The 17551-nt window shown below is 37.8% G+C and overlaps 8 non-coding genes across 8 annotated transcripts; all 8 read right to left on the minus strand.

The window, feature by feature from the left end:
• Positions 1-2699: 2699 nt before the first annotated feature.
• Positions 2700-2772, minus strand: Trnak-cuu (transfer RNA lysine (anticodon CUU)). The gene has a single exon. It is a non-coding gene; the product is annotated as a tRNA-Lys (tRNA).
• Positions 2773-5411: 2639 nt separating this feature from the next.
• On the minus strand, positions 5412-5484 carry Trnak-cuu (transfer RNA lysine (anticodon CUU)). The gene has a single exon. It is a non-coding gene; the product is annotated as a tRNA-Lys (tRNA).
• Positions 5485-6065: 581 nt separating this feature from the next.
• On the minus strand, positions 6066-6138 carry Trnak-cuu (transfer RNA lysine (anticodon CUU)). Its single transcript has one exon. It is a non-coding gene; the product is annotated as a tRNA-Lys (tRNA).
• A 2905-nt stretch (positions 6139-9043) lies between these two features.
• Trnak-cuu (transfer RNA lysine (anticodon CUU)) lies at positions 9044-9116 on the minus strand. Its single transcript has one exon. It is a non-coding gene; the product is annotated as a tRNA-Lys (tRNA).
• A 584-nt stretch (positions 9117-9700) lies between these two features.
• Positions 9701-9773, minus strand: Trnak-cuu (transfer RNA lysine (anticodon CUU)). Its single transcript has one exon. It is a non-coding gene; the product is annotated as a tRNA-Lys (tRNA).
• A 954-nt stretch (positions 9774-10727) lies between these two features.
• Positions 10728-10800, minus strand: Trnak-cuu (transfer RNA lysine (anticodon CUU)). Its single transcript has one exon. It is a non-coding gene; the product is annotated as a tRNA-Lys (tRNA).
• A 2580-nt stretch (positions 10801-13380) lies between these two features.
• Trnak-cuu (transfer RNA lysine (anticodon CUU)) lies at positions 13381-13453 on the minus strand. Its single transcript has one exon. It is a non-coding gene; the product is annotated as a tRNA-Lys (tRNA).
• Positions 13454-15839: 2386 nt separating this feature from the next.
• On the minus strand, positions 15840-15912 carry Trnak-cuu (transfer RNA lysine (anticodon CUU)). The gene has a single exon. It is a non-coding gene; the product is annotated as a tRNA-Lys (tRNA).
• Between the last annotated feature and the right edge of the window lie 1639 nt (positions 15913-17551).

Genomic DNA, 17551 nt, shown 5'->3' on the forward strand with positions numbered 1-17551 from the left:
ACGTCCCTGCGTTTTACATAGTTCAACCTACACTAGTTAATGTGTAAAAAACAAAATAGGAATTTTGAAAGAAGTTTCTATAAAACTAGTTTTTGAACATCGAATGGCTATGGCGGTGGGGTCCACTAGAATAAAACAGTAACCAAAGGGGTTCATAGGTTAAAAATCAGTTGAGAACCACTGCTTTAGATGTTGGGAAGGTTCAGGCTTTTCACAAGAACATTGACGGTGTAGGTGCAGTGAAAAGACTTCAGTCAGTCTGAAACTGTGTTGCAGGCACAGCTTGACAGGAACTTACCTCTTGTTCTGTGGTTCCTGTCCCTGTGTCTTATTACAGACTATCTCAATGACACCGTTAGAGCTACTGGAGGAGTCTGTAATGATTACTCAACCAACTAGAAATAGCAACCAAATTTTCCTCAAACTACAACATAAAAAGGATGGATGCTTAGCGGCATTTCTTCCGGCACTTTAAGTTTTGTGTTCAAAATCCACCGAGGTCCACTTTGCTTTTCCTATTTTGGGATTGGATAAAATAAGAACCTGTTGAGCTCTGGAGTCGATGCAATCAACTTACCTCAGCCCCTAAAATTACTAGCCTTAAGCCAAATTTTGAAACCAAATTTTTCATACAGCCATGTCGTTGGCTGCATCGGTTTGTGTCCGACGACCAAAGTTAAACATCATTGTACCTAGTTAGTACTTAAATGGGTGACGCTTGAGAAACTAAGGTACTATAAACATCATCTTCAATGTCCATGCCTCAGCATGGCCACAACTCATAGGCTAACGTGGGTAAAAGAGTAAAAGAGTAAGTAGCTTTTATATTTACTTCAGTTTTGTGCGTATTTGTAGCTCAATTCGCTTTTTATTTGTTTTTAAATAGTTTTATAGTTCGTATGTGTATTGTAAACGTGTGAATATACTGAGCTGAAGGATGGGTGGGTAGATTGAAGGGAGTTAAGGGATTGTTTCCCCAAGTGATTTTAAGAGGTAAGTTTGCAGAACAAAATCCCGTGTCAGGAGACAAGTTATATAACTTGCATGGTTTACGATTTGTGAATGGTGACGATGGAAGCATTTTAGCATACTGATAGATCAGACGAGACTTCGTCGTGTCAGTTGGCGTGTTATCAGTGTTTTGTTTATTGCACGACGATGTGTTATGCGTCAAAATCACATGATAGTTTTTTGAAAGAAACTGAAGATGACATACTTGAGGTGTGTGGTCTGAGAGAACTGTAGAAGTAGGCATAAGTATGTGTGAATACACGACTGTGTGCGCCTGTGTGTGTATGTGTGTGTCACTGATAATGTTTTGCTTTGTTTTACATACTTGCAATAATTTTCTGGATGCTGGTTGAATGTTATGACAAGATACAAGATGTATAATCGCAGTCTATGTTATCCCATCATCATGGCGATGTTTGTCTTTTCTTCTAGGAATAAAGCTTGGGCTTCTATATTGTATATTATACTCGTGTTGAGTGGGCTGTCATGTGTGATAAAAGGTTTTAGTTCAATGAATATTTTATTTACATATGAACAAATGACTTTAGTCGCCTTTTTTCCTGTATTTATATTTGTTGTGACTTTCAAAAACTGTGTGTTCGCTTAATAAACAATTATGGTGACACTTCCGGTTACTTGTCCGATTGACGCCATCGCGTTGTTATTGTCAGTAACATATTGATTCGTGTTAAAGCTCTTAAGGGAATGTACGCCTAGTTGTGAATTCCACACATTTCTTTCTTTCTTTTTTTCTTTCTTTCTTTCTTTCTTTCTTCCTTCCTTCCTTTCTTTCTTTCTTTATTTCTTTCTTCCCTTTCTTTCTTTCTTTCCTTTCTTTCTTTCTTCCCTTTCTTTCTTTCTTTCCTTTCTTTCTTTCTTTCTTTCTTTCTTTTTTTTCTACTACACGTACTCTGAATGTATGAATACATTTCTGTTTTCTCTTTCCAATGGTCTGAACAATTTCTTTGCTGTGTTGTAGAGTATACCATTCATATTTCCAAGCACTAATATAGTTAACTCTCAGGGCTTGAAGGAAAACGCTACACTCAACATTATCTACAACTACTCATACCACGTGTTAATGAAGAAGGTTCTAAGTGGCTGCTCGAATCATTAGAAATAGATCCAAATATTCCTCACCTCATACCCGACGGTCTAACAACACAAAAAATAAGATGAATACATTGAATGATGTAGTTCTTGATACACTATTCCAGAAAATGACATAAGACAGCCACAGCTGGAAAGAGACCTACTGTATAAATTCCATCTACCCAATTTTTACTCACGAGGGTCGGGTCGAGCCGAGGTTCCGAAAGTAGACACTTGCTCACGGTGCTGTACATTAAGATCGAACCTGAAATCCTTTGCTAATTCTTTAATTCTGTTGTATAAGTAACTTTTTTCTTTTGTCTCACTAACGTATAGTATACCTAGAACAGGAGAGATACTCAACATGAAGCACCAGTACATATTGTTTAGTTTGGCACACAAAATTAAAATCAAGCCGAGAACGATTTTTGATTTCAAGAGGTCAATGGTTCATATTTTGTCCATGCTACTGCTTGAGGACGAAACTTGAGACGTTGTTAATTTGTTATCTGTATATAGGGCTGACTGAATAACAAAGGTGATATTTATCAATTAGGAAATATATGAAGAAAAGGTTATTTTTGACAAAAGCTATTCGCCCAACGTGGGGCTCGAACCCACGACCCCGAGATTAAGAGTCTCGTGCTCTACCGACTGAGCTAGCCGGGCTACTTGCTAAAGCTTACTGTAAATAATAATAACTAAGCTTATCGCAAACAGATAAATTGATAGCAGGTCGTAAGAGCTGATTTTGTAAACATACCACATTATTGCAAGTCTGTTGTTGGATTGACAAAACGATCAACATATACTTGACAAATTTCATCTTAAAATATAGAAAAGACAAAATATTGTTGTTTATTATTAATATGTGCCATGTTTTATAGTTTCTACTATTTCCTAATTGGTTTTTTTTTTTTGTACCAGTTGAACACTGAAGTCGATATAATCAGCTAACGCCTGCCATCAAAATTTTAGCCTCGTGCTTATAGTAGACAGAATTGTTGTTGTTGTCGTTGTTGTTGTTGGCAGAAGCGTTAGCACGCCGGGCGAAATGCTAAGCGGTATCTCGTCTGTCGCTACGTTCCGAATTCAAATTCCGCCGAGGTCGTCTTTGCTTTTCATCTTTTCGGGGTTGATAAAATAAGTACCAGTTGTGTACTTAGGTCGACATAATCGACTCGACTCCACCCCTAAAATTTCAGCCTTTGTGCCTATAGTAGAAAGGATTATTATTATTATTATTAAGGCGGCGAGCTGGCAGAATCGTTAGCACGCTGTACGAAATGCTTGGTGATATTTCGTCCGTCCCTATGTTCTGAGTTCAAATTCCGCCGAGGTCGACTTTGCTTTTCATCCTTTCGAGGTCAATAAATTAAGTACCAATGAAATACTAGAGTCGATGTAATCAACTATTACCCCGCCACCAAACTTGAGCCCTTGTGCCTAATTATTATTATTATTATTATTACTATTGGTACTATTCAAGAAGAGTGGCCCCGAAGCGTGCACTCGCACACTCACGCATCCGCGCTAGCTTGTCGCGACTAGTCGATCCTACGACTACCTAGCACGAGTGCACGTCATGCGCAAAACATGTATGAGGGTTTTTTTCCAAACAAATATTTATTTTACACAAAGTAATTATTTTTTTTAAAACAAAGTAAATAAATTACACACTACCTGTTTTTGGTAAAGAGTCCATTAAAAAGTCGGTCTTTCAAAATCTACTGTTGTTCAATGGTATCAGTACATGAGGGACATTACAAGTAATTATCTTTTGCATAACCCCTAGCAAATTGGTGGACTTGAGCACATCGTAGAAATAGATGAATCTATGATGTGTGCAAATACAACGGAGGATGGGATAGAGAGGATAAAAATAGGGTTTTAGTCTTTGGACCTGACCGTTCTTCTGAAACTCTTCTACCACTTAATAAAAAATTATCAAACCAGGGACGACTATATATTCTGATTCTTGGAGTGCGTACAATGGGATTACTGAAATAGATGTGACACCAAAATACATCCTGGAAGAACGTAAAACGACGTTTTAGGAGTAAGATGGGGAAGATTCAACAAAAAAAAAATATTTACTTTGTTTTATTTACTTTGTTTAAAAAAAAATTATTTACTTTGTCTTTTATTTACTTTGTTAAAAAAAAATTATTTATTTTGTTTAAAAAAATTATTTACTTTGTTTTTAAAAAACCCTCATACATGTTTTGCGCATACGCACATTCGCGCTAGATAGTCGTTGTAGGATCGACTAGTCACGACTAGCTAGCGCGGATGCGAGAGTGCGCGAGTGCGCGCACCGGGACCAATCTTCTTGAATAGTACCATTATTATTATTATTATTGTTATATGTTTGACTTTTGCTTTGTATTTGTGCAAGTTGACTCCAAGTCTCACCCAGACACTTCAAGAGCCAACAAGTTAGAAGTTCTGTTTGGCTGTCGCTTTTTTTTTTCGTTTTTCATACGACGGTTTTGCATCCTTTCGGGGTCGATAAAATAAAATACCAGTCAACTACTAAGGTCGATGTAATCGTCTAACCTCACTCCACCCACAATTTATTGGGCTGAAGGTGTTATGCTAAGGTGGCGAGCTAGCAGAATCGTTAGCGTATCAGACAAAAAGGCATCGAATATTTCTTCCAGCTCTTTACGTTCCCAGTTCGATTACCGCTGAAGTCAACTTTGCCTTTCATCCCTTTCAGGGTCGATAAAATAAAGTACCAGTCAAGTACCGCAAAGTACTTCCTGGTGCTCTTACGTTTCTGATAATGCATAGGGCTTTTATTTCTGATAAAGCTCAAGAACGGTGGTTATTTTTTTTTTCTTTTTGGGCCGAGTGGGTGCATTCGATTAAATCACCGATATTTTACTGGCATTTAAGATGGCGAGCTGGAAGAATCGTTAACATGGTCCAGCAAAATGTTTCGTGGCATTTCATCTGTCTTTACGTACTGAGTTCAAATTCCGCCGAGGTTGGTTCTGTTTTTTATCATTCCGTGGTCGATAAAATAAGTACCAGTTGTGGACCGGGTCGATGTAGCTGACATACACCCGCTCCGAAATTACTGGCCTTGTGACAAAATTTGAAACAACTATTTTACAGGTGTGAATGCTGGCTGGATATCAACTGTCAGTCTTCCAGATGAGGAGCTCTAAACGAAACTTATTTCTTCTCAATATAGAGTTGACTGAAAACAACGATGTTATAGATAGTTATCCTTAAATTAAACCAACAGAGAAACCTAGTATAATAAAAAAACATTATTAATTTCTTCCAAAAACATATTACGCCCAACGTGGGGCTCGAACCCACGACCCCGAGATTAAGAGTCTCGTGCTCTACCGACTGAGCTAGCCGGGCTGCTGCAAACCAGCACTAAATAATAATTACTAACCTTATTACATGCTAACAAAATTGACAGTGAGTATATATGTGTATGTATGTGTGTGTGTTTGCGTGTACGTATGTGTGTGAATGTGTGTGCGCGCGTGTGCGCGTGTATGCGTGTGTGCGCGTGTGTGGGTGTGTGTGTGTATACAAACATAGCACCTAATAGCACAGGCGTAGCTGTGTGGCAAGGAGCTTGCTTCCCAACTACACGGTTCTGGATTCAGTTCCACTGCGTGACAACTTAGGCAGGTGTCCTCTATACTATAGCTCCGAGCAGAATAAAGTCTTGTGAGTGGATTTGGTAGACTGAAACTGAAAGAAGCCCTTGGTACATATACATATATATGTGTGTGTGTTTAACCTCCGCCACTGCTTAACAACCGATTTTAGTGTGTTTACTTCCCTGTAACTTAGCAGTTCGGCAAAATACACCGATAGAACAAGTACCATGCTTAAGAAGGTAAGTCCTGGGATCGATTCATTCGGCTAAAAATTGTTCAATCGCTCTTTTTCTAGCTATTTAAATCTAAAGAAAAAAAAAAGAAGGCGATCGCCCAACGTGGGGCTCGAACCCACGACCCCGAGATTAAGAGTCTCGTGCTCTACCGACTGAGCTAGCCGGGCTGCTGCTCCGTAGTTATAAATAATAATTACTAGAAGAACAGAATGGAGTAAGTAGAGCAAGAGCATACACGAGAACGAAAAGTGTCACTGAAGAGGTCACAGACGTGTGACGAAGGATTTCTAGACAATGGTCATAAGTTAAAAAAAAAAAAAGAGCTGTAATAAACGAGTGAAGAACAAATATATAGCGCGTGTGTTTATGTGGCACACACACACACAAAAAAAACTGATCATCCCGAAACGCAACAATAATAATTAGCAACCTTATTGTAAATTAACAAAATTGACAGTGGGTGCATATATTTGACTATATGAGCATTGTGCATTATTGCACCTTTATTGACCTTGAAGGGAGTAAAAGATAAACACGATCTCGACGGATTTGAATTCAGGACTTAGAAAAACAAAATAAATGCCATTATTTCGGAGCTCATGCAATTTCGCACCTCTCCTTGAAAAATGCATTTTTAAAAAAATGGGGGGGGGGGATTCCTACGATTTAGATGTCGGAGATTACGAATATGCAAAAAAGAAAAAAAGAAAAAAAAATTAACTCCTCCCACTCACTGGTACCATTTTAAATTTTGAACATTTTTAAACTTATTTTTTTCCGTTTTAAATGACGGAAATTCTGAATATGCCAGAAAGCGCGGATGCGAGAGTGCGCGTGTGCGCGCACCGGGACCAATCTTCTTGAATAGTACCATTATTATTGTTATTATTGTTATATGTTTGACTTTTGCTTTGTATTTGTGCAAGTTGACTCCAAGTCTCACCCAGACACTTCAAGAGCCAACAAGTTAGAAGTTCTGTTTGGCTGTCGCTTTTCAATTTCTTCAATTTCTGTTCCAATTGATTTCATATTAGGTGTAATAATGCAGTTTTGTATGCTAATCATTGATATGAAATTTATTTAAACCAATAAATAATGAGTTAATAGCTTTTAAACTTTGCAAATTTTGAGTAACTTTATCCAATCGTAAGTTAGACATATTCATGTCTGTTTCTATAATAATAAACCAAGCTGTTAGCAAGTTATTTACTCACACGGTCATTTTTCACTTATTAAATTGTGGTTGTGAGACTTGCTAAAAATAATAATAATTAAATAGGCCTTAAATCAGGCATCATTTTTTTTTTTTTCATAATCGCATGAATTCCTGTGTGTAGAATACAAATTCGGAAAAGTTTTCTGAAAATTCCCCAAAATAAAAGAGTTATGAGGGGTTATATAACATGCGTAAAGCAAAATTCCGCCAATATTTTATTTGTTTACAGTTGACAGTACGTGCAGTCACGCACAAAATGACAGCTTCCAAATCCCGTTTTCTGATTGGATAAAAATGATTAAACTTTAAACCTCTGTAACTGTTTTCAAAATTTTTTCTGGAAAAGTTAAATATCCCCCGAGATTCAGCGTGGAAAATTACATCAATACACCAAATTTTAGAATTTTCACTAAACTTTGATATTTCTACAGGTACAGCCAAACAGAAAAGATCCCACCGGACAAAATGCTTAGCATCATTTTTTCCGGCTCTACGTTCTGGGTACAAATTCTGCCGAGATCGACTTTGCCTTTCATTCTTTTGAGGTCGATAAAATAAATACCAGTGGAACACTGAGATCGACGAAATCGGCTTATCCCCTTCCCCTGGAATTGCTAGCCTTGTATCAGAATTTGAAACCATTATTACTATTATTGAGGCAGCGAACTGGCGGAATCGTTAGCGCGTAGGACAACATTGTTAGACTAATTTCTTCTAGCTTTATGTTCTGAGTTCAAATGACACCGAAGTCAACTTTTCTTCTGTAGAGTAGTTAGAGGGCTTGAAGTAAAACATCAGACAGCGGAAGCGCGGGAGCAAGTGATGTCACGTAAAAGTTGCGGGTCTTTCGAACTGCCCTTTTCTTCGAAGGGTAGCCGACAGGAACAGACGCGCATAGCGAGTTCTGAGAATTGTAGATTTTAGCCAGGAAGTTTCAGGTGGTGAAAGTGTGCAGAGCTGCACATCGAGTTCCTGTTGGAATGTTGGATAATTTCCTTTGTTTTGAAGTTTGCTTCGCCAACTCAAAGTCAGAGCCTTATTTTTTTCGTTTTTCATACGACGGTTTTGCATCCTTTCGGGATCGATAAAATAAAATACCAGTCAACTACTAAGGTCGATGTAATCGTCTAACCTCACTCCACCCACAATTTGTTGGGCTGAAGGTGGTATGCTAAGGTGGCGAGCTAGCAGAATCGTTAGCGTATCAGACAAAAAGGCATCGAATATTTTTTTCCAGCTCTTTACGTTCCCAGTTCGATTACCGCCGAAGTCAACTTTGCCTTTTATCCCTTTCAGGGTCGATAAAATAAAGTACCAGTCAAGTACCACAAAGTACTTCCTGGTGCTCTTACGTTTCTGATAATGCATAGGGCTTTTATTTCTGATAAAGCTCAAGAACGGTGGTTATTCTTTTATTCTTTTTGGGCCGATATTTTACTGGCATTTAAGATGGCGAGCTGGAAGAATCGTTAACATGGTCCAGCAAAATGTTTCGTGGCATTTCATCTGTCTTTACGTACTGAGTTCAAATTCCGCCGAGGTTGGTTCTGTTTTTTATCATTCCGTGGTCGATAAAATAAGTACCAGTTGTGGACCGGGTCGATGTAGCTGACATACACCCGCTCCGAAATTACTGGCCTTGTGACAAAATTTGAAACAACTATTTTACAGGTGTGAATGCTGGCTGGATATCAACTGTCAGTCTTCCAGATGAGGAGCTCTAAACGAAACTTATTTCTTCTCAATATAGAGTTGACTGAAAACAACGATGTTATAGATAGTTATCCTTAAATTAAACCAACAGAGAAACCTAGTATAATAAAAAAACATTATTAATTTCTTCCAAAAACATATTACGCCCAACGTGGGGCTCGAACCCACGACCCCGAGATTAAGAGTCTCGTGCTCTACCGACTGAGCTAGCCGGGCTGCTGCAAACCAGCACTAAATAATAATTACTAACCTTATTACATGCTAACAAAATTGACAGTGAGTATATATGTGTATGTATGTGTGTGTGTTTGCGTGTACGTATGTGTGTGAATGTGTGTGCGCGCGTGTGCGCGTGTATGCGTGTGTGCGCGTGTGTGGGTGTGTGTGTGTATACAAACATAGCACCTAATAGCACAGGCGTAGCTGTGTGGCAAGGAGCTTGCTTCCCAACTACACGGTTCTGGATTCAGTTCCACTGCGTGACAACTTAGGCAGGTGTCCTCTATACTATAGCTCCGAGCAGAATAAAGTCTTGTGAGTGGATTTGGTAGACTGAAACTGAAAGAAGCCCTTGGTACATATACATATATATGTGTGTGTGTTTAACCTCCACCACTGCTTAACAACTGATTTTAGTGTGTTTACTTCCCTGTAACTTAGCAGTTCGGCAAAATACACCGATAGAACAAGTACCATGCTTAAGAAGGTAAGTCCTGGGATCGATTCATTCGGCTAAAAATTGTTCAATCGCTCTTTTTCTAGCTATTTAAATCTAAAAACAAAAAAAAAAAAACCGCGATCGCCCAACGTGGGGCTCGAACCCACGACCCCGAAATTAAGAGTCTCGTGCTCTACCGACTGAGCTAGCCGGGCTACTACGAAGCTTCTTTAAATAATAATTACTAGAACAGAATGGAGTAAGTAGAACAAGCGCATACACGAGAACGAGAACAAGGCCTGAAGATTTTGGGTGGGAGGAGTCACTTAAATCGTCAACAGTATTTTACTGGTATTAATGCTGGAGGGGAATTCACTGTCCAAATTCACTCGCGATTGTCCTCAGCTTGAAAGTTCCTGCAATGTAGGGGTAAGAAGCGCGATTCACCTACCTTGCAGGTTTTCTCGTAACGTTGATTCTTTCCAGCCGGGATATAGCCGTATGAGCCCTAGCCGCCTAATCTCTGGCCAGAATCTAGCAGCAAATTCTCTCAGCTCATGCGGATACACACGTCCGTCCCGTACGACAGCCACAAAGCAAAAGAGACCCATGCCAGTCATCTTTTCACTCACATGACCTCCCTTTTCTCTCCTTCCGACAAGGCCCTTCAGTCTTTCGCGTGACGTCACTGACCCTACAGTCCCAAACGAAACTGCAACAGTGACCAACACCGTCACAAACGATTATCCTTGAAATGAAACCAATACAGAAACCTAGCGTAATAGAAACGTTATCTTTTAGCTAAACGAAACTTGTCCAGCGTGAGGATCGAACCAACGACTCTGGGTTTAAGAGTCTCCTGCTCAACCTACTAAGCTATCCGGATCCCTACGTATAGTCAGTGCAGAATTATTATTAACTTTATCGCAAATAGAAGTGTGTGGTATGATCTTGAATGTAGTATAAACATAATTATTCAACAATTAAGTGTTGAATAAGTTGGTACGAATTGCAGGGGTACTTTATGTAATGTGTTCCGCGAGAAACCTGTGAAATTGGCAATTTGTTATCAAGGTCGACTGAACAACAGAGATGTCACAGATGTTTAAACAATGGAGAAGTTTAATATACTTTATAACAACCCCACCACTATTTATTAAAAAAATGATCGCCCAACGTGGGGCTCGAACCCACGACCCCGAGATTAAGAGTCTCGTGCTCTACCGACTGAGCTAGCCGGGCTGCTGCTCAGTAGTTATAAATAATAATTACTAGAAGAACAGAATGGAGTAAGTAGAGCAAGAGCATACACGAGAACGAAAAGTGTCACTGAAGAGGTCACAGATGTGTGACGAATGATTTCTGGACAATGGTCATAAGTTAAAAAAAAAAATAATAAGAGCTGTAATAAACGAGTGAAGAACAAATATATAGCGCGTGTGTTTATGTGGCACACACACACACAAAAAAACTGATCATCTCGAAACGCAACAATAATAATTAGCAACCTTATTGTAAATTAACAAAATTGACAGTGGGTGCATATATTTCATTATATAAGCATTGTGCATTATTGCACGTTTATTGACTTTGAAGGGAGTAAAAGATAAACACGATCTCGACGGATTTGAATTCAGGACTTAGAAAAACAAAATAAATGCCATTATTTCGGAGCTCATGCAGTTTCGCACCTCTCCTTGAAAAATGCATTAAAAAAAAAAATTGGGGGGGGGGGGGATTCCTACGATTTAGATGTCGGAGATTACGAATATGCAAAAAAGAAAAAAAAGAAAAAAAAATTAACTCCTCCCACTCACTGGTACCATTTTAAATTTTGAACATTTTCAAACTTTTTTTTTCCGTTTTAAATGACGGAAATTCTGAATATGCCAGAAAACACGTTTTCAAAATTTTAAATTCAATAAGCATATAGATATGTGTATAAAGAGATAGAGAGATATGAATGTTTTCGAGAGGACCGCCATATTCAGTTGACAAATATATTCTTTAAGGCAAACATAAGTAAAACACAAATTCTTTTCACTTTAATGTTTTTGAGTGTATTTAATTTCGATTTGCATATGTTCGTCAATTCGCTACGATCTCTTTAGAGCAGACAAAATCAAAAATTTAAATGGGGGAGAGTGGGGGGTAAATTAAATTTTTTTTTTTTTTTTGCAGATTTGTAATCCCGCGACATCTAAAACGTAGGAATCCGAAAAAAAATTTACATAATGCATTTTTCAAGGAGAGATGCGAAACTGCATTAGCCCCATTATATCTACTATGTGCCATCTCTTATAGTTTCTCCCACATCGTCATTCCCATTCTTTTATGCCGAAGTTTATCATCATCATTATTACTATTATTACAGTCGTATTACCGAAGACTTGGGATTCGGATTGTGTTGTACCACATTAACAAGATCAATTATTTTCCGTCTTAGAATTGTTGTTGTTGTTGTTATTTAGCTGATTGAGTAATCAATTATCATAACCAAAAGTAAATTATTTTGTTTTCTGGGGAATATTTCAGACATTTTTAAATCTGTTTATTCTCCCGAAACTTTTCGGGAGGGGTCCAGTCGATTAGATCGACCCCAGTACGCAACTGGTACTTAATTTATCGACCCGAAAGGATGAAAGGCAAAGTCGACCTCGGCGGAATTTGAACTCAGAACGTAGCAGCAGACGAAATACCACTAAGCATTTTGCCCGGCGTGCTAACGTTTCTGCCAGCTCGCCACCTTAATGTGCTGGTTACAATAATTCTTTCTACTATAGGGACAAGGCTGAAATAACAGCCAATTTATGAGAGCCTGTATGTTGGGATTTGCCCAAGGAACAAAAAGGTAATTAAATCTTGTAGCTTTCGATTCTAGCACATAATAACAATTATCCTATATCCTTTACTATAATAATAATAATAATAATAATAATAATAATAATAATAATAATAATAATAATAATGATGATAATAATAATTTGAAATAGGAAGAATTCGGAGCGTGTGAACAGTAAAGATCGTGCCCATAATAATTAGTGCGTTGGGAACAGTAAGCCAAGATATAGGCAAATGGCTGTAGGGGATTGAAATAGAGTGAGAGCTCCTACAGAAAGTTTGTCTCTTAGGGACAGCAAGGATTATCAGGAGGATTCTAAGCACTTGAAATACTGCTGAAAATCTGTGGATACCTAAGGTTACAGGTAGTAACCCACAATTCACATAATTCTTACCAAGAATAAGTCTGAGCCAAACCATAATAATAATAATAATAATAATAATAATAATAATAATAATAATAATAATAATAATAATCCTCAACACATTCATATTAATGTTTCTAGCATTGGCAGGATTACTGAAATTTGAGGGAAAGGATAAGCCGAAACAATTGATTCTAGAGCTTAACTGGAACTGAATTTTATCGACCCTGAAAATTAAAGTTGGCTACAACTGGATTGTAACTAAGAACATAAATACTCGGAACAAATTTCGCAAGACATTTTACTCGACGCTCTAACGATTGTGCCAGTCCATCGCCATCGTTGTTTCTAACACAAGAAGAAAGCTTGAATAGAGGGAAAATAGTCATTTACATTGTCTCTAGTATTTGACTGGTAAATGTTTTATTGACCCTATATATTAAAAGGAATGTAACTGTCGAACAATTACCAGCCCACAGGCCTCCACTTGAAGAGTTAAAAGCAAGACTTCATGAGATTGGCTGACCTTAGCAATTTGTTATCAACCTTTAAAGATGAACGAATAACAACGATGAAACTAATTATTTAAAAAAAGAAACTAATTGTTAAAACTATTCGCCCGGTGTGGGATTCGAACCCACGACCCCGAGTTTAAGAGTCACGTGCTCTACCGGCTGAGCTAGCCGGGAGAACTAACAGAGTTTCTAAATAATAAATATTCATTTCATCACGAAGTAACACAATTGAAAGTCTATGGTAAATAGTTAATTGTACAGACATAATATATAATTGCTATTTTAATGACCTTGAATGCACAAAAAATAAGTATAATCTTGATAGAAATGAACTCAGAACACAGAAAGACAAAAACACAAAATTGTTACATTGGGATTTTTTCCATTTCGTTCCCAGTGTCCGATTTATTTTATAATTTTCTGCACTGATGTAGCTTTGCATGCTAATTACGAAAATCACACTGATTTTTGACTCAAATTAATAAGAAAATCTTTGAAGTCTAAAGTTTTAGCAAATAGAAAGCTTCCCTGATCGACTTACCAGCAGTCACACATGTCTGTTTCCATAGCAGCAGCATTCATCGTCTGTTTCCTATGTTCAACCACGTGTATGAAGTAGTGCAAACTGTGTTTCTTTTTTTAATACTAAGCCATTACATTATGAGAATTGAAAGAATGAATTTCAGGAATTTGTGGAAGAATATAAAGACAGAGGTGACCGGAGCAATTATTTTTCAAGAGAAGGGAGTAATTCCAAAGAAGTTGTGTCGCAGGAGACTTGCCATGGATCTGAAAGTTGTTCATGGCAGTGTTTATTGGTGCTGAAACATGACTAAATGCAACGAATGCATCTTTGTGAGAAAAGGGAAGTAGTTCGAAAGTGGCATCCGTTCTCTTAGAAGCTCTGTTTCTTTCTTCCTTTGTCAATGATCTGATACCTGCTTTGTTTTGTGCTGAGGAGTCGGGAGTGAAACATGACACAGCTGATAGTTATAACAGCTATGTCCGTGAAATAAGTGCGGAGGACCTACTCCACAATCAAGTAAAGATAGTTGGTCCTGAGGCAATTGTTGAACTCGGTGAAGAAAAAGTTCTCGAAATGTAAGTGTATAAAAGAAAGGGCGTTATCTGAACAATGATCTTTGGGCTGTGTGTGTCACAAGACATAACAGGTATTTTTATACCCTTTGCTTTGTTACAATCGAGACACACTGGGGGAGTGTATTTGAGATTCGGTTTGCCGGGAACCACTAAACATTGTGAATTGTGGAAAGCATGCTCGTTTAAATCTGTGATACGAGGATACCAATTTCCACAAAAACGGTAAATCAGACTGTCCAGTTTGTCCGCTTGTAAAACAGAACACTCGCAACAAATGAAAACCGTTTGGGTCTGTTTCAAAAGAGAAAATAAACGGTCCTACTGCCTATGAAAGAAATTATTATTATCTGTCTAAGGCGTCGAACTGGCAGAATCGTTTCCGCGCCGGACAAAATGCTTAGCGGCATTTCGCCCGTCTTTACGATCTGAGTTCAAATTCTGCCGAGGTCGACATTGCCTTTCATTCTCATGGGGTCGATAAAATGAGTATCAGTCATGTACTGGTCCCAATAAAATCGACCATCGCCCTTCCCCAAAACTTCAGGCCTTGTTTCTATGAAAGAAAGTATCACTGTCGATCACAACTACGGCTTCAAACATAAGAAGTCGCTATAAAATGTAAGTGGTAGTGGGGGGAGGTGCGAAACCGCCAGTGCCTGTACTGGATTGGTACCTTTTTTTTTCCTTATTATTTTGAAAGAAGAAAAGCCAAAGGTGAATTCATCTAAGAATTCATCTTATGTTTTTCAATATCTTTCTCCCCATATACACATTTAATTGTCTATTGCTGGGATCTAAGCAAAAAAAAAAAAAGAAAGAAAAGCAAACAAAGAAAAAATTCCGTATTTTAAACTCTGATTAAAAAAAAAATTTGAAATGTTAAAAACAAAATTTTTTAATTCGAAAAATTCAAAAATTTTGTTTGTCATAGTTGCATGAATTCCTGTGTATAGAATACAAATACACAAAAATTTTCTGAAAATTCCCCAAAATAACAAAGTTATGATGGGTTATTAGGGTGCTCAAAGCAGAATTCCTCCATCCTTTGTACATGATATGAAATTTGTAGGGGATGTGGAGCGACCTCAGTGCTCAACAGGTACTTATTTTATCGGACCTGGAAGAATGAAAGGCAAAGTCGACCTCGGCAGCATTTGAACTCAGAACGTAAAGACGGACGAAATGCCGCTATGCATTTTGCCCGGTATGTTAACGATTCTGTTAGTTCACCGCCTCTTTTTATTTATTTGTAATAGAATACCTGTTCGTATTTATAATAATTAACAATATTTTTAGCATGGGCAGAAGCACCGCGTGAGGGTTAGTCGAAAACATCAATCTCACTTCTTGATTTGTACTGAAGATTTGCGGAGAAATTTGATATAAAAGGGGTGCTACAGATTTACTCTCTGATTGAGAAAGGGAATGTACTAAAAATAACAAAAAAGAAATAGTCATTCGCCCAACGTGGGGCTCGAACCCACGACCCCGAGATTAAGAGTCTCGTGCTCTACCGACTGAGCTAGCCCGGCTGATTAGTTCTTTTATTCACTGATAATTACTTTCTTTATTACAAGGTCATAGAACTGACGTGCTCACTTGAATAGCTGTGCTGTCAATAATGATGGCGTTGTTTTACTAAACGCTCTGATGATTACAACATTTCATCTTCGATTTTTCCAGTCGGAGATATTTTCCAAAATGTACATGGAATTTATTAGTGAGAGAATGAGGATGTAAATTAGAATAGATTTCGATGTTGGATAACTTGACCTCCTTAACAAGATTCATCTTGAACACTAACAATTATTTCTGTAAGATTGTGATTTTAATAAGCTATTTTAAAAATTCTATTTATTTAGTTATTTTGGCTCACTAAATTAACTATCCTACTAAACTTTGTGATGATTACAACAGTTTGTCTTCAATATGTGAATATTCGATGATATTGAAGATACACGGGAATACACTGATTATTGACTCAAAATGGTGACAAACAGTTCGGTTAAAACCGTTTAATATTTGTGTATATAGTATAACCTTAAACAAGTGAATTAAACGTGTTGAAAAACTGAATACACTTGAAAAAGACACAAAAGAATATATATATACCGCCCAACGTGGGGCTCGAACCCACGATTAAGAATCTCATACTCTAGCGACTGAGCTAGCCGGGTTGATTAGTTCTTTTATTCACTGATAATTACTTTCTTTATTACAAGGTCATAGAACTGAAGTTCTCACTAGAATAACGGCGGTTGTTTTACTAAACGCTCTAATGACTACATTTCATCTTCCATTTTTCCAGTCCGAGATATTTTCCAAAATGTACATGGAATTTGTTAATGAGAGTATGAGGATGTAAATTAGAATAGATTTCGAAGTTATATAACTTGACCTCCTTAACAAGATTCATCTTGAACACTAACAATTATTTCTGTAAGATTGGGATTTCAAAAAGTTATATTTTATTCTATTTATTTATTTATTTGGCTATCTTCGGTTTTAATCCCAGACTTGTCAGGATCTTCGTTAATCTCAGTGAAAACTTTTTATCCAATCAGAAAACATTATTTGAAAGCACGTGTTTTTCTTGTCAACTGTAAATATTCCTCTGTGTGTGTGTGTGTGTGTGTGTGTGTGTGTGTGTGTGTGTGTGTGTGTGTGTGTGTGTGTGTGTGTGTGTGTGTGTGTGTGTGTGTGTGTGTGTGTGCGTGCGTGCTTGTTCTTGTGTGTGAGTGTGTGTGCGCGCTTATTCTTGTGTGTGTGCTTGTTCTTGGGTGTGTGTGAACGTTTACAGTTGACAAGCCAACACGTGCTCCCAGAAAAGGGCGAAGTCTGAGATTCAAAACGAAAGATTCCCTGGGAATTTTCGTATTTCGTTATATCAACCACCAAAAAGGTGAGAGGCAAAGTCGGCATCGATGGAATTTGAACTCAAACGTAAGAAGATACAACTAGATATTTTGTCCAGTGTTCTATCGATTCCTGCTTCTCGCATCCTCTAGGTACAAGGCTTGAAATTTCGAGGATGGGTTGGCCGATACCTTCGACTACAGTAATTCACTGGTTACCCTATTTTACCAAACCCATAAAGTTGTTTGCGGCGGGATTTGAACTCAGAATATAAAGATCACCAAGAAATAGCGTAAGGCATTTCCCGAGTCTGTA

Source organism: Octopus bimaculoides, chromosome 3 (genome assembly GCF_046866305.1).
Source record: "Octopus bimaculoides isolate indiv1 chromosome 3, ASM4686630v1, whole genome shotgun sequence".
Classification (NCBI taxonomy): domain Eukaryota; kingdom Metazoa; phylum Mollusca; class Cephalopoda; order Octopoda; family Octopodidae; genus Octopus; species Octopus bimaculoides.